Source organism: Crocodylus porosus, unplaced genomic scaffold (assembly GCF_001723895.1).
Source record: "Crocodylus porosus isolate Cpor-Errol unplaced genomic scaffold, CroPor_comp1, whole genome shotgun sequence".
NCBI lineage: Eukaryota > Metazoa > Chordata > Crocodylia > Crocodylidae > Crocodylus > Crocodylus porosus.
The window spans coordinates 80,955,226-80,970,722 of record NW_017728931.1 but is presented as its reverse complement, the minus strand read 5'-3'; the positions used below and the strand labels follow the sequence as shown (position 1 = coordinate 80,970,722).

General features: G+C 41.8%; 1 long non-coding RNA gene across 1 annotated transcript in view; it reads left to right on the top strand.

Annotated features, from left to right (window-relative positions):
• Window positions 1-5,421, top strand: part of LOC109315525 — a 6,609-nt gene extending 1,188 nt beyond the window's left edge. Inside the window, exon 2 of the long non-coding RNA XR_002102528.1 lies at window positions 4,693-5,421. This is a non-coding gene — a long non-coding RNA (uncharacterized LOC109315525). The remainder of the gene's footprint in view (window positions 1-4,692) is intronic.
• Window positions 5,422-15,497: the final 10,076 nt, after the last annotated feature.

Here is a 15,497-nt window from a genome sequence, read left to right as displayed (position 1 = left end):
CCATGACCCCCAAGTCCCTTTCATCTGTAGTGCTAGCCAGCGTTGCACTACCGAGCCTATAAGCATGGTGTAGGTTTTTTCTCCCAAGGTGGAGACCCTTGCATTTTTTGGTGTTGAACACCATCAGGTTCTTGTCCACCCATTTCATGAGTCTGTCCAGATCTGCCTGGATCACCCTCCTGTCCTCAGGTATGGATGCTTTACCCCAGAGTTTGGTGTCATCGGTGAACTTGGCTAGTCTGCTTCTGACACCAATGTCTACATCATTGATGAAGATGTTAAATAGTATAGGCCCTAGGACAGAGCCTTGTGGGATCCCACTGGTCACAGTGCACCAAGACGACTGGCTCCTGTTGACCACCACCCTCTGGGTCCTACCGCAGAGCCAGTTCCCCAGGCAGTGGAGCGTGGTGAGGTCAAGGCCGCAGTTAGACAGTTTAACTAAGAGGTGATCATGGGATACCAGATCGAAGGCTTTTTTAAAGCCAAGGTATACAACGTCGATTTCTTCCCCCTTGTCCAGGTGATAGGTCACCTGGTCATAAAAGGAAATGAGATTGGTCAAGCAAGACCTACCTGCAACAAACCCATGCTGGGTATCCCTCAGGATATTGCCTTCAGCTAGTCTGTTAAGGATGGCCTCCTTGATGATCTTTTCCAAGACTTTCCCCAGGATTGGGTCAGGCTGATGGGCTGTAGTTTGCCGGATCTACTTTCATTTCCTTTCTTGAAGACAGGCACCATATTGGCACTCTTCCAGTCTTTGGGCACTTCACCACAGCACCAAGAACTCTAAAAAATCCATGCCAGGGGCTGGGCTACGATGCTCGCCAGCTCCCTGAGTACCCTGGGGTGTAACATATCAGGGCCGGCTGACTTGAAGGTATCCAGCCCGTCGAGGTGTTCCTTCACAAGGTCAGCTTTGATGGAGGGCAAGGAATCTCCCTCACTTGGGCCTCCCTGTCCTGTAGTGGGCAGGGCCGTCCCATGGGGCTGATAAAAAACTGATGCAAAGTACACAGTTAGCAAGTTTGCTTTTTCCTGGGCGCCAGTTGTCAGTTCCCCATCTGGTTTAGCAGGGGTCCAATGTTGCCCTTGCTTTTCCTCTAGCTCCCCACATATCTAAAAAAGGGACTTTTTATTTTCCTTGCTATTTGTAGCTAGCTGGAGTTCCACCACAGCTTTGGCTTTCCTGATTTGCTCTCTGCCAGTCTGGAGTTCATTGCTGCAGGGTGCACAACTGCACATGCCCCCAGAATTCCAGCACATTGAACCAGGGTAGAAAAGCCTCAGCTAGCAGGGGACCCAGGGGCTCAGCCTGTCAGCCCACAATTGCTACCCTGGCTTGGCATGCTGCAGAGGGGCTAGCTGTGGCATGAGGATGCTTTAGCACAGGGCTAGCCAGCAGGCAGACACTTCACGGAAGCACCCTTGTGCCCCAGCCAGCCCAGACAGCATGTTTATTGTGCAGCTAAGTAGCCAACAGCACAGCAAATGTCTCATGCAGAAGCACCCTCTGTGATGTATTTATAGGGAGCAATCAGATCCACTCTCATCCTCCATTTTATTAAGCTGAATAAGACAAACTCTTGTAGTCTCTATCAGTAAAATAGGCTCCCCAGTCTCCTAATCCTCAGGGATCCGGATTTTCCATTTGCCAAGCAGTAAAATCTGGATTTTCTCATTTTAAGGAGAAAAACCCAGATTTTATCCTTTAAAGGAGAAAAATGCAGGAAACAGTGGGTTGCCCCTTGCAGGCTGGCAGAGTTTTAGCTTCAAAGGGTTTGGAGGGAGTGAGAGAAGGGTGGTGAGGTAGGGGGAGCCACTAACCTAAAAGACAATGCTGACAGAAGAACAAATGGGCAATAGATAGCCATGAATAAATTAGGCATGTACACATGCACATTGTGGCCGGCAGCCTGGAGAGCAGCTCCTGCAGGTAAGCTTGGAGTAGCGGGTAGGGGAAATTGAGGCCCTCATAGTGAGAAAGGGAAAGAATTGAGCAGGGCTGGGGCTGGGGTTGCTGCCCAGCCCAGGCAGTGCATGGGGCTTGGGGTCCTGGGGCTGGAGTGCATGGCTGCAGGGCCCAGGCGGGGAGTGGGACAGATCTGTGGGTGGCTTGTCTGGGGGATGGGGAGGGGTCTCGCTCCCTGTTGCTGCTTACACTCCCGGGAGGGGGGCAGGGGAGCATGTGCCTCCCAGATTTGTGCTGGGGAGGGGAGCAGGGGGCTGTGGTTGGGGAAGGAGGGGAACTAGTAGGGTCAGGGGGTTGTGGTTGAGGAGTGATGGGCACCAGCGGGGCTGGGGGCTTGCGGGTCAGGAATGAGAGGCAATGGCATAGGCAGGGCACTAGCATATCAGGGCTGCTCAATGCCAAGGTGAGGGTTAGACAACTGCAGCTGGACCCACGTCCTAGTGGGTGAAGGGGACAGAGGGAGCTCTGATTTTCCATGATAAAAACCCCAAAATCAAAAACCAGAAATTCTAGGTATTTTGAATGTATTTTATTATAGCTTCCAAATTGCTTTAAAATTGTAAATCTTTCAATAAAACATTGTATTCAACTGATACCTATTTATATAGTGGCGTTTCATTTTAACCACAGAAAACCGTGGATATCAGAAGTTTTAGTCGGAGAATCCACAATTTTTAAACACAGAAAACCAGGATCCCTGCTGATCATCCTAATAGCCCTGCTAGCCTGATTAATGGCACCTCTTCTAGTCTTTCTCTAACATGGGTGACCAGAATCCTACACAGTATTCCAGATAAACTCTCACTAGGGCTATGTACAACAGTCTTAATAATTTCCTGTCCCTCTATTAGAAAATATCATGCTTGATGCATCCTAAGATCACATATACCTTTTCCACAGTTGCTTCAGAGGTGGTTCGTAGTTACTTTGTGATCAACTCATGTGCCCAGATCGTTCTTGTTATTAGTTTCTAAATGCATGCGTGACCTCATACTTTGCACTCTTTCATCTCATTTTATTTCCTACAAGAAATTAAAACTCAGACTCAAGCATCACCATCTGTGATGAGACGAGAAAATAACAGAGAATTGCCAAAGGTATTCATGCTACTTTCTCCAATACAATGGAGTTCTAATCAACCTGGAAGCCTTGAGGCATTGCAGTTACATGGGTAAATAACAGAAGCATATCCGATACAGTGTTGCCAGCTCTAATGATTTTTATCAGTTTTGAGAGAGATAGATAGATAGTATCCTTTTTGATGTCCCAGCTCCTAGAATTTTATTACTATGCAAGAAGCTCTCCCTTTTCAATGAACACAAAGTTTCTATTCCTCACAGCTACATATAAAAATTTGAAAAGAGAAGGCTATAATTATAAACTACAACGCCAGAAAGCAATTTGTGAGGCAGCATGTATAGAAAAACTGAATCTCATGATTGTCAGGGTCCAAACTGTGGATTATTTTTGCTTTTTTTATGAGTGTTTGGCATTGGCAATATTGTCACCTGCATGCACAATGTGGAGTTTAGAGCAAGTAGCTTCTTCTGATTTTTCTGAGGGTCAACCTGCTTGGTCTCATTCAAATGTGGAAAACAGAGTGTGGGGGTGAATTTATTTAATGATTCCAAGGGACTAAGAGCCATGCAAAGCTTCACCATGACTATTTATTTCACAGTTCATGGGAAAGTGTGAAACAAAGCGCTCTTCTCGGTCGATTCGCACTCGTAGACCTCTGAAGAAAAGGTTATTCAGCAAGGGGCTTGGTGTGTTGACATATGAAATGCAATAGCTCTTTAATCTATGATTTCAGTCAAGGATTTGAAACTACCTCTCGACAAGTGAGATTTCAAATTGAACCCATGATCCCCACAATCTATATTTAAAAATGTGGGCAACTCTTCACAAACCAAATCATGCATTTTCTTCCTGGTGGCCAAGCAAGGGTTGTAACTGTCAGGTTCCACTAATTGTCTTTTTTTTGGTTCTGTTTTACAGCAAATCTCTATAAGTGAAGGCACTTGATTTTGAATTCTCCACACATGGTTCTTAAACATTACAACCCCCCTCCCCCCGACCTACAATGCTAATGGAGAAGAAAAAATGAATCTGTGGGAGGAGGGTGAATGTGTTATGCCCAGAGTTGCTTTAAAACTGGGAGAAACATTTCATGCACATTCTGAAAGTTTCTGATTTGGAAAGTTTCTTATTTTTTAAGGGGGCATGTGCCTCTCCCCTCCCGCCCCCCTGCTTTTCTATGTTGCTATTAGAAAAAGGGCAGCAGCAAACTAGCTAACCTAGTTAGCATGTTTTTCAATTTAAATGTTAAAATGAAAGTAATTCAAAAGATTTTCCCATGAGCTTTCAATTTCACAAAAAAGTATTTTTTTCAGTGAGAAAATGTTCACTTGTAGCAGTTGAATTAGTTCACTTAATATAGTACAAGTTTAACCAGCTCACATACTTCAAGTGCATGCTTATTTTCATATATTAGTATTCTCAATGGATTCATGAAGGTATTCCAAAATATCCTTCTTTTTTTTTTTCTTTTTTGCAGGATTGGGGCATAAGGGTAGATGAAAAGGGAAACTGTTATGGTACAGTTGTGTGAAATTCTTTGGTTTTTGTAGGAGACTGTTTATAGGATTTATATTTGGTACAGTATTTCAAAATGCTACAATTTCAATCTGTTTTTTTATTATTGCCTTTATTTTTAGGCTTTGGAAGGTATCAGGAGAAAAAGAACCATCAAAGCAACAACTTAGTTAACTGGTGATGGAGTCTATAAACACCACAGCAGGGCAACTAGGAGTCTACAATAACCAAGGTCTTCCAGCTAACCAGTCAAGAGATAATAGTCAAGAGTCAACCTACAATAGAAGGAAGGCTTGGGTCATCTAAAGAGACCTGTGAAGAACTGGCATGACCACAGGCAGCCACTGTGAGAGAGGTGATTAGACCTGCAGAGAGTATGGAAAGAACTGGACTAAAGCCATGTAGGACAGGAAGTAAACTGGGGGATATAGGTAAGAATGAAGCTGCCATGAAAACTTGTCCTTGTGGTTCTGAAGTGGGACTCGGTGGAGTGCCAGTGTCTCAGGGCCCCTTATACCCACTAACCAGTGAAGAGGATTTAAATGGCTGTCTCTTTGGGAGTTAGACATGATAGCAAAGGGACCTTTAACCTTCACAGCCTGGTAGACTGATATTAGACTGAAAGTGAAACTGACCTTGACCAACCCCAGAAGAGGAGGACCAAGTACTTTTAACAGACATGAACAAGAGAGGTATGTCACTGTGAAGAGGTTTCAGTGATACAAGCTTTATTCCAAAGTCCTGTGTGAAATATTTAATTGTTCAATGCTTTAATATCTTGGAGAATTTTTACAAAGTTAAAAGGAAACAGATCCATGCATTTGAAATAATAAACAGTTTTCCTTCTGATACACCTTTTCTGCTACGTTTCTAGTATTGTCTAGGACGGGGTGGCCAACCTGCCACAAATGGCACAGGCAGGCTCTGTGTGGGCAGATCATGGAGGGGGCAGGCAGCAGACTGGGTAAGGAGCACAAAGAGGGAGCAGAAAACAGCAGCAGATTGGGCAGGGGAAAGGGATGGGAGTGGCATCTAGGGAGGGTGCAGGGCTTAATTTATGGCACACCTGCCAAAAAGATCCCCCCCCCCCCCCATTGATCTAGAACATAATAAAAAAGGTAAGACCAGATAATAGGTTGATTATCTGGAAAATAAGACTAGAGCACACAATAATAGATAAATACTTACACATACCTATTACTTTGTATTTATTTAAGAGGTTAGCAAGCTTACCATGGTTTTGTCCTACCTAGGATGTTATTTGGATAAAGCCAAGCAAAGATCATGTGTTGATGGCTACGCAACTGGTAAAATGCCATGGTTATTATTAGATATGCTTTAGTGTGCAAAGGATTTTGTTTCTGGCATTTACATTTGTTCATCCAAATCCATACAAGTAGCAGAAGCTGTCTGTTTTTCACTGCTTTCCTTACCCAACAGGGTGATTTACAAATAATAGCCAACCCAACCTTACCCTCAAAACAGACCAGGGAATGAAACCGTAAGATGATCATCTTGATGATAGAGGAGAACTGGTAGGCTTGTGTGTGCTGAATGGTGTGAAAACCAAAGGTAAAGAAGGGACATGTTTTGATTACTGGCAGCTGCTGTCCAGCCGGTGAAACTCAGTAATTGCCTGTGACAGGCAGAAACCATAGAAGATACAAGTGAAACTCCTTGGGGAGTTGAATATATAAATAATTCATTAAAATGCATTTTATAGTAGGGGTCAAAAGAAACTGAAGACAGCTTAAGCATTACCTCTAAAGGAGAAACTACTTTGGAGAAGCCATGTGGATAGGAAACAAAAGCAAAATGAAAAGCAAATGGAAAGGCAGTAAGCAGGTTAAGGGAATAGAGAAACAAGAAATAATGATGAAAAATGCAAATTTTCTTTGAAAACCTGAGAATTAATGATGGTGGATAATGGCCATAATAAGAGTAAGTATACTACTGCAGTGAGTTGCTCTATTTTAAAAATGACTGGATTTGGATAAAATTTCCTGACACTGTATTTCTGTTGGAACCTGTCAGTTGCTCAAAAGTAAAATGTTCCATGGGAACAGATCAAATTTGATTATATTTCTTTTTGAAACCAACATGAAGCATTCTGATATCTAAAACACTTCCCTTTGACAGCATCAGACTATGCCATTCCAACTTTCCATTTTGAAATGAGACGCTTCAAAAATTTTGCTTCTACTTTTTTTATCTTACAAAACGAATAACTAGAAACACTTTCATTTCACTCAAAACATTTTTTGGCTATTTCATGGAAAATGTTGAAATGAACTACTTTGTTTTGATTTGGAGCAAAATCTGCAAAAGGTCAGAGTGCTATTCAAAGTGGCAATTCCTAGTTTTGACCAGCTCTTATATGATATTGTACAAATCTAATTGTAATTCAAAATGTATAGTATGAATCTATAGTCATAAAATGTTGCAAGTGCCTCCCCAATAATCAGTTTTGTTCACTTTGTTCATAGTTTGGAGTTGACTTACCTCCCCAGATACCTTTGTTTAAAATCAATCAATAAAATATGGCTTGACTAATTCTGTGCGAAGAACAGAAACTGTAGTGTGGGATTTCCTCATGACTCTCAGGAAAACTGCTAGCTCATGAACTCTACATCTGATGTCTGACAAAGGCATCTCTTTGCTGACTGTTCTGTGTTGCTTATTCACGCTCATCATTACCCAGCCACATTCAGAGGCTCTCCTAGACCTGAATTTTCTCTTCCTTTTTATCAGTGTTACAGTGTTGTTCTAAAAATGTTTTCAGACTAACACTTAGTTGCAATGAAATCCAAGCGTGAGCCAGTATTCTTAACTCCTCGTTTCTAGGGCTCAACGTTATCAGCTGAACGGAGATCTTTTGTCCTAGTTCTACTCATTGTGTTCTGATACATAAGAAGTGTTTCTTTATCTATCAGAAAATTATTCTGCTGCTATGTGGGATTAGATTTTGTGTTTGGCAGTTTCAAATACAAAATACTATCATGATTTTTTTTTTACTTTGTCAGGATAAGTGCTTTCAACATCTTTCAGGAAAGGCTGGCTTAGAAATGTTGGTTTATTATTCCTTGAAAATATCATGCAGCCTGTTTACTGTCCATGAGTTTCCATTTAGGCTCATATTTTCAAAGGTGGCCTCTAATTTTGGTACCTAAATTTAGACACCTAGGGATGGATTTCCAGAGATGCTGGCTGCCCATGAGTCTAACTTGTGTCGACTTTTAATTCCCAAGCATATCTTCACATAGGTGGTTTACTTCTCAGACCTTATTTTATGCTTACGCAAATTCTTATTTCTTTATTTTCAATCGACTGTTGACTTGCTGGTACAAAACATATTTTCCATGAGGTAAGATTTAATAATGTCTAAAACTGGGGAAAGGAAACATTTTTCTGAAACTGGCAGTGACTTGGAGGCAGATCTCTCTCTCTCTCACTCATGCTTTTACTTGTTTTCAAGAAAAATATAGCTATACCTGTTCATATAATCAAATACTACAATGAGTATAACCCACCCCCCCCAGTATTATACTTGATACTGGGCATACAAGAATACAACAGATTATGGATGTTGCACTACATTTCCGTAGTAAAATTAAAAAAAAAAAATAGGGGAAGTATCATCCCTTGTGCAGAAAACTCATGGTAGCTTTACTGTTTTGAGGCAGGGAGGGCCTCTCTGTAGCTGAACTGGAAGTAACTATGGTCCCAGGAAGGTGGCTAAATTTCATTGTATGCCATCATTTTAATATAATAAAGGCCTTAGTTCGTCGTCCCTCTGTCAGTAATGCTCTTGGAGCACTCTGATTGGTTACCGAAACATGTGCAGCCATGACGGCAGGAAAGGAGGGGACAGAGCGGGGTACTGGCGGAGGGAGATGGAGGGAACGGCAGGGCAAGTTTCCTCCCCCCAGCTCCTGGGAGGTGGTGGCGGTGTAGCAGGGGGTAGAGTTAGCAAGCTTTGCTGTCCCTCCTCCCCACCCGGTCATTCTTGATGGGCAATTCACTAGTATTTATATAAGGGTCTTACTGATATCCCCACAGCCATTTTTCTGTGCAGTCTAGTGAAGATCGTAAAAAAAGAGTCTTCTTGGTGCCTGGGTTGAGTGGAGTTGGAGAGAATAATCAAAAAATGCAGTGCCATGCACAGGGAGTTTTTAAACTCGCAGAAGCCAGTGGACTTGGCATGTCTGCAGGGGAATTTTAACTAAGTGGGCTTACAGCTCTTCTTAAACAGGAACTTTTGGTCCTTGATCAGATAACAAATTGAAGTGTGATGAACTGCTTTATATGCAGAAGCTAACTGTGGTGTATAGAAAAATGATGTGCTTGTAGTAATGCATCAAATTACAAAAGTGAGTAAAAGGACATCCCAGTGAAGGATGCTATAAATACTTAGAGGAATAATGGTGCTCAGAACATCAAGACGATTGTGGGGTTAATAATACCTCTCATTGACTCAACAGCAAACAAGTTAATCATTAGAAAGGTTGAAAAAACACAAGAGGGATTTTAAGGGTTTCAAAAGACACAAAACACAGCTCTTCCATGGCAGCTGTATTATAACTCCAGAGCCAAAAGAAAAACAATCACATTATAAATAAATTCTTTGTGACACATGATCAGACTGTTTATCTGCTGTGTTTTGGACTCTGTCCAGAAGGCATCTATAGTTAAACCAGCCAACCAACCCCTTTCCTTTTTGCTACTTGAAAAATCACTCTATTTAAAATACCACAGATAATACATTGCAATAAGCTGTGGATGCCTCTTTCATGGAAATCCACTCAAAAGAATGAGGAAGTCAGCAATAGCTTCATGTGAAAATCTTTGAGAAAAAGATATTCCACCTGCCTTTATTTCTGCATGCCATAAACTATGCACTTGGAAATTCTGGCATTCCTGAAGAGGACTGTATTTGGTTGAGTGAACAAGTTACAGAATGTTAGAAACGAAACGCTGATGCACACCATTTGCTGTGGAAATACCAATGGGGCTCTTTCTACAGGTTGTCTTGTGCAACAAACACAGTGCTGATAGGTATTTTGGCAGGTCCACTTGACAAAAAAGGAACATTTCCACTCTGTCAGAAATTGCAGTTAATTGGCTTAAAAGGGAGAAGGGTAGAATCATAATGAATGAAAGGTTGAAGGCCGCAGGCATTCTAGCTGAGAAACTCTTTGAAATGCATGTAGTTTCTTCCCAGTATTTCCAACTGGGACTTAGCTTGTTGTCAGTTATATTTTAACCATAGCCTGGGCTTGAGCTACGTATTGGGTTTTGCTTTGTGTTTTAAACCGATCTCACATTTTATACCTGCAGCTGATTGAAGGTGGAGGTGAGGAAATGGACTAAACTAACTGCAGGCATGAATGGTATTGCCAAATTCCTTCTTTTGCGGGTGCACCATTGAACCTGGTAGAGGCAGTGGTGATCAGTGTTGAGTACCTTTAATGTTCTGACCCTAAACATTCAAAGCTAAATTTTTCCTCCAGATTTCATTCGTCCACAGTTATATTAGAGGCCAATCCTAAAACCTAACCTCTAAAAGTATGGCTACAATACATAGAAGCATCCTTTCTTTTCAAGATCACAAAAGTCATATTTAAAATAATATAGATATACGAGCAGCACTTAACTTTGCAATACAATTAATTAAATATGTATCTAATAAACACTGAATGCTTTTTCAGATAGGACTTGCTACCTTGCAGGTCATTTAACCTTTCAGTGTTTCAGTAGAAAAATATTAGCAAACCACCTCAACCTTACAGAAGTTATTGGTATGGCTGAAGTAAAATGTCTTTGAAGCAAGGCATTAGAATAGCCTAGAATCCAGATAAGAAAATACTTATCACAAGCCTAACACCCTTCATGAATAAACCCTTCATGGCTCTCTGCTTTTCCTGCCAATGTAGTTAAATAGAAAAATGTCAGCATTCCCACCTTTTTCTACGTGGTTATCCAGTCAACCCATTGCCCTGTAATATCTGTACACTACTTGAGAGCAATTTCACTTCTCTAATGGTCTTGCAGAGCAGGCTTTTTTTATGTCTTTTCTATAAGACCATACTAAAAAGGAATATTCATTCTGATTTTTGTGTGTGAGGACATGCCAATCGTTCTAAGGAGCATTCAATGCTTCAGTAATTTTTATAGGTGCTGCTTTTTCACATGTATTTGCCAAGTTTGGTTAACATCCCTTTTCATTATTTGTGCTGAATCTAAAGATTAACCTGTAGCAAATTATTATACCTAGACTTCACTTCAAGACTAAAATACACTTTAGGCTGAATAGGGATCCTTTGTGAATGTGACATTATTATGATGCAGTCTAGTGAACTGCTGTCTATAATACCCTTCTAGTACCATATTCTCTGTATTGATCCTGAGAATGACAAATTCCATTTGAGAAAGGCAGCACTTGAAGGTATTAAAGAATAGTTTACAGTTTCATTTACTGGGGTTCAAGAATTGATTCCTTTAAATGTATGTAACATAGCTGACTTGAGTCCCATGGGACTTCAAGCTGTATTGTAAAATACCAGCAATTCCTAGTTTCCTTTGTAATCATTTAATGAAGCTAAACTATCCTTTGTTAAATGAACTCTTTCACCCTCTGGGTGAATTAAATGCAATTATATTTTAACTTTCATTTAGACTCAGAACTAAATGAAAATCATATACATGTAAATAATAGCAACTCCAAGCCTGAAATTCCTGCCTAATAAAGTAACAGCTCTTGCTCAAACAGATTTTTATGTTGCATGAATAACTATAAATCCTTACTATATAATTATCTTAAATTGTACAGGATTATTTCAATGTATAGCAGAAGGAGCTCTTAAGGGAATAGTTAATAAGGTTCTCTCTTAGTGATCTAACTGTAATTCAGATTCTACATGTGCCTGATGCCTTGTGTGAAAGGATATTCATTACAATTCATGTCACAATGTTGTTCAATATTCCATTAGAAATTAGGTGTGCTTGTTAAAGTTCCATGCAAAATACTGGTACACTGTCTCAGGTGAACCACATAGTTCATAACTATTGAATGACAGTAGTTTGATAGGGCTGTTTGATACGGGTTTCTGTGGACTTCGCAGATCATTCTTATGGTTACAAAGTAGAAGATGCTTAGAATTTAGGATTCAAATTACACCTCAAGAGTAACTTAAAGTTCTATGCAAGCTTCCTATTTCCAACTATTGTAGATATATGATATATCCCAAGCTCTTCAGGTATTAAGTTTAATACAGGTTTATTTAGAGGCTGTATAAAAATGACCTCATAGGTGACCTGAGGGAGGGTCTGATAACTTGTCCAACAAGTTATAGGGATAGGGACAATGCAAGAACCTGAATAAAGTTCTCCGTTACACAATCCTCTCTCCATCATAAATTTTGGTTTAGTTTTAGCATAGCTAATCTTTTAAGGAGAAAGTTGCAAATATCCACCGAAAACCCATGGGGAGAGACAAAGTTTTCTGGCTTTTTCTGTTTCAGCAGCTCAGCTGCAGGCCTTTGTATTGCAGTCTCAGAGAAGTGAGCATGGAAACACTTGGTACAAGCCCAAATGGTTTGTTCAGGTAATTCTATATACCAGCAACCTAGAATGTCTGTATATGTCAAGGGGAAGGTATCCTTCTCTCAGCTCAGGGGATTGATGTTTGTGGTTCTGGACTGCTTGCTAATGCTATGCTATCAGATATTCTGAGATGTTCCTAACACTTCTTACCACTCCCAGTTGGCTAGAAGATCTCATCACATCCCATCCAGGTCAATGATGACCTGACTCTGGTTACCTATACTTCCATTATCTGCTGTCTAGACTACACCAACACAAAGTACTGGGAACAAAGCCATCAGCCTTTGGAAATTCCAGGTTCTACAGAATGCAATAGTGTACTTTCTTGACAACATTGACAGCTAGAGGCCTAACTGGATACTTGATACCCCTGGGCTATAGTGGTGCATGAAGCAGCATTAGGGGCTATTCTGCTTGTAGCAGCATCTAGGTCAGATGCACAACTGATGCTATTTTTGTGCTCCTTTCCCTCTGCCTCCCACACCATCCCCCTGGCCTACGCCAGTGGGGGGGGGATGAGATGGGACAGGCGACTAATAGCTCAGTCACTCCCCTTCATTACTCTGCTCTTGACAAGTGTAAACATGTTGGACCAACCTTCCCTTTCGTTATGTTGACTTCCCATAGAACAGAGGTGCTCAACCTCTAGCTAAATCCAGCCCGTGAAGCTGTGATAGCCACCCTGTGGTGATCCCAATGCGTCAGAAAACTTGGGAGCAGTGGAAGCTCCATGCAGCTGGGTCCAGCTTTACTTAGACCATTGCCCACATGGTGGGATCAGGGCCAGGCCTTCCCCCTGGGTGTCCAGATTGGGCCAGGCTGCTACCTCTCAACCTACATGCCTGAATCGGGGCTGAAAAGCTCCCTATCCCCCCAGGCCCTCTGCATGTTGGGACTGGGGCCAGGCTGCGGCCCTCCCTCCTCACATGCTCATTTGGGTTGGGGCCGCTCCACCCTGCCATCTGGGCATGCCTAGATCAGGGCTAATTCATCCCTCACCATTTGTGTATCTGGATTGGGGCTGCTCATTTGTGTATCTGGCTGCAATGGGAGGTGTGGAGTGGAGTCTCCCACTCCACACCTCCCATTGCAGCCAGATTGGGTCCATTGGCTGGATACAGCCTACAGAGGGACCTGGCACTGCCCATTCAACCTGTAGGGTGCAAAGATTGGGAGCTACTGCCGTACAACATGGAGTCAAATTTAAGGTTTTTGTTCTAACCCTCCACACCCTGGCCCTGAAAATTTAAAGATAAAAACAATAGCCATTTCTAAGTGTGGATAGATGGGGAATTACCATGGCAGAGATTACTTGACAAAGTTATCATTGTATCTGGATGCTCATTTGATTCCTTTGTGGCAAAGTGTCAGGCTCTGTGGATAGGGGAGAGCAGTGGATGTGATATACCTTGACTTTATCAAGCCTTTTTATATAATTTTCCATGACATTCTCATGGAAATACAGGAGGAATGCAAAGGAAATAAGATCTAGATTAAATTACTGTAAAATGGTACATAATGGGCTGGATCAGTATGCTCAACAAGTGATCATCAGTGGCTCAACATCTAGTTGGGAGGAACTATAAAGTGAGGTTCTCCAAGGGTCTGTTCTGATTCTGGTATTGTTTAATATCTTCACTAATGATTTTGAGGATGTGATTGAGTGCACACCTCAAAAAGTTGCAGATGACATTAAGTTGGGTGGAATTGCAAGCACTCTTGCTGGTAGGGTTAGGATTCGGAATGACCTTAATAAATTGGAGAAGTGATCCAACATTAATTGAATGAAATTCAACAGGGACAAGTGCACTTGGGATGGAACAACGGCATGTATAAATACAGACTGGGGAATGACTGGCTAAGCTGCAGTATTGCTGAACAGGACCTGGGTGTTACAGTGGACAATAAGATGAATATAAGTCAACAGTGTGCTCTTGTTGCAGAAAGAAGCTGTATTAAGTCAAGGAAAGTGATTCTCTCACTTTATTTGGCACTTGTGAAGCCTCACCTGGAGCTCTGTGTCCAGTTTTGGGCCCTTCACTTCAATAAAATGTGGACAGCAGTGAGAATGGATTCAGCAGAGAGTGACAAAATGATTAAAGGACTGGGAAACATGATTTATGAAAAGGGACAGAAAACCCTAGGATTATTTAGTCTGAGGAAGAAAAGACTTGGGGTGGAGGAAAGGGATTGATAACAGTCTTCAAATACCTGAAGGGTGCTTCTATGGATGATGGAAATAGGCTATGCTCTGTGGCCAGAGGGAACAGGACAAGGAACAATGGTCTTAAATTAGAGCAACAGAAATTTAGGTTAGGTTTTAGGAAGAACTATTTCACTATGAGGGCAGTTAGGCATTGGAACACTCTATCCAGAAAGACTGAGGAATCTCCATCCTTGGAGATTTTTAAAAGCAGATTATATAGACACTTGACTGGGATGGTTTAGTTAGGGACCATCTTGCCTTGAGCAAAAGTTTGGATTAACCCTACTTTTCTAGGTTTCTGTGAATGCAACAGTTTTTCTTTGCAGCACAGCTCCATTGTCATCCATAATAAACCCAAGAACACTAAGATTCAATAGTATTTTTGTTGCTGTAGATTACAATTAAATATATGCTAAGAGAAGCTTGTTTTCATAAGTCACTTCTGATGGTGGAGACAAGCTTTTAGGAATGACACTGAGTGGTGACATTTATCTTGTCAAGTGTTTTTCCGCTTGTCACAGCAATTTTGAATAAGTGAACATGAATTCTTTCTCTTGGATGATTTTATTAAGTTGGATACCGTTTAATAAAGATTATAATATGTACATGAAGGAGAGTGACAGCAGGATGTTAGACAATGGCACCTGAACAGCTATTATTTCCTTGACTCCTCACTTTAAGGGAAAGAGAGAATTGTAATGGTGAGCTGCGTGGTAATTTTAGCTACTGCACTTCATTTTGGGGTGACCAGTAGGGCTGTGTGAGTCTTCAGATCCCGCTTTGTATGCTTTGGCATCCGAAACGGCCCTTCCGGGTCGAAGCGGGATATCAACAATGGTGTCCGGAGCAGGTCAGGGGCATCAGAAGTGTTTTGCAGCCGCTTCAGATGCTTTGGAGCCACTTCAGCCATTTGAGGCAGTTAGAAGAGGGAGAGGCAGTGGGCTGGGGGGAGGAATTGGGGGGAAGACTGACGTTTATAGGTAGCCAGTGAGAAGGACTTCTCACTGGCTACCTTTCATAGTTTCATAGTTTCTAGGCTCGGAAGGGACCTGAGCAGATCATCTAGTCCGACCCCCTGCCATGGCAGGAAAGAGTACTGGGGTCAAACGACCCCAGCAA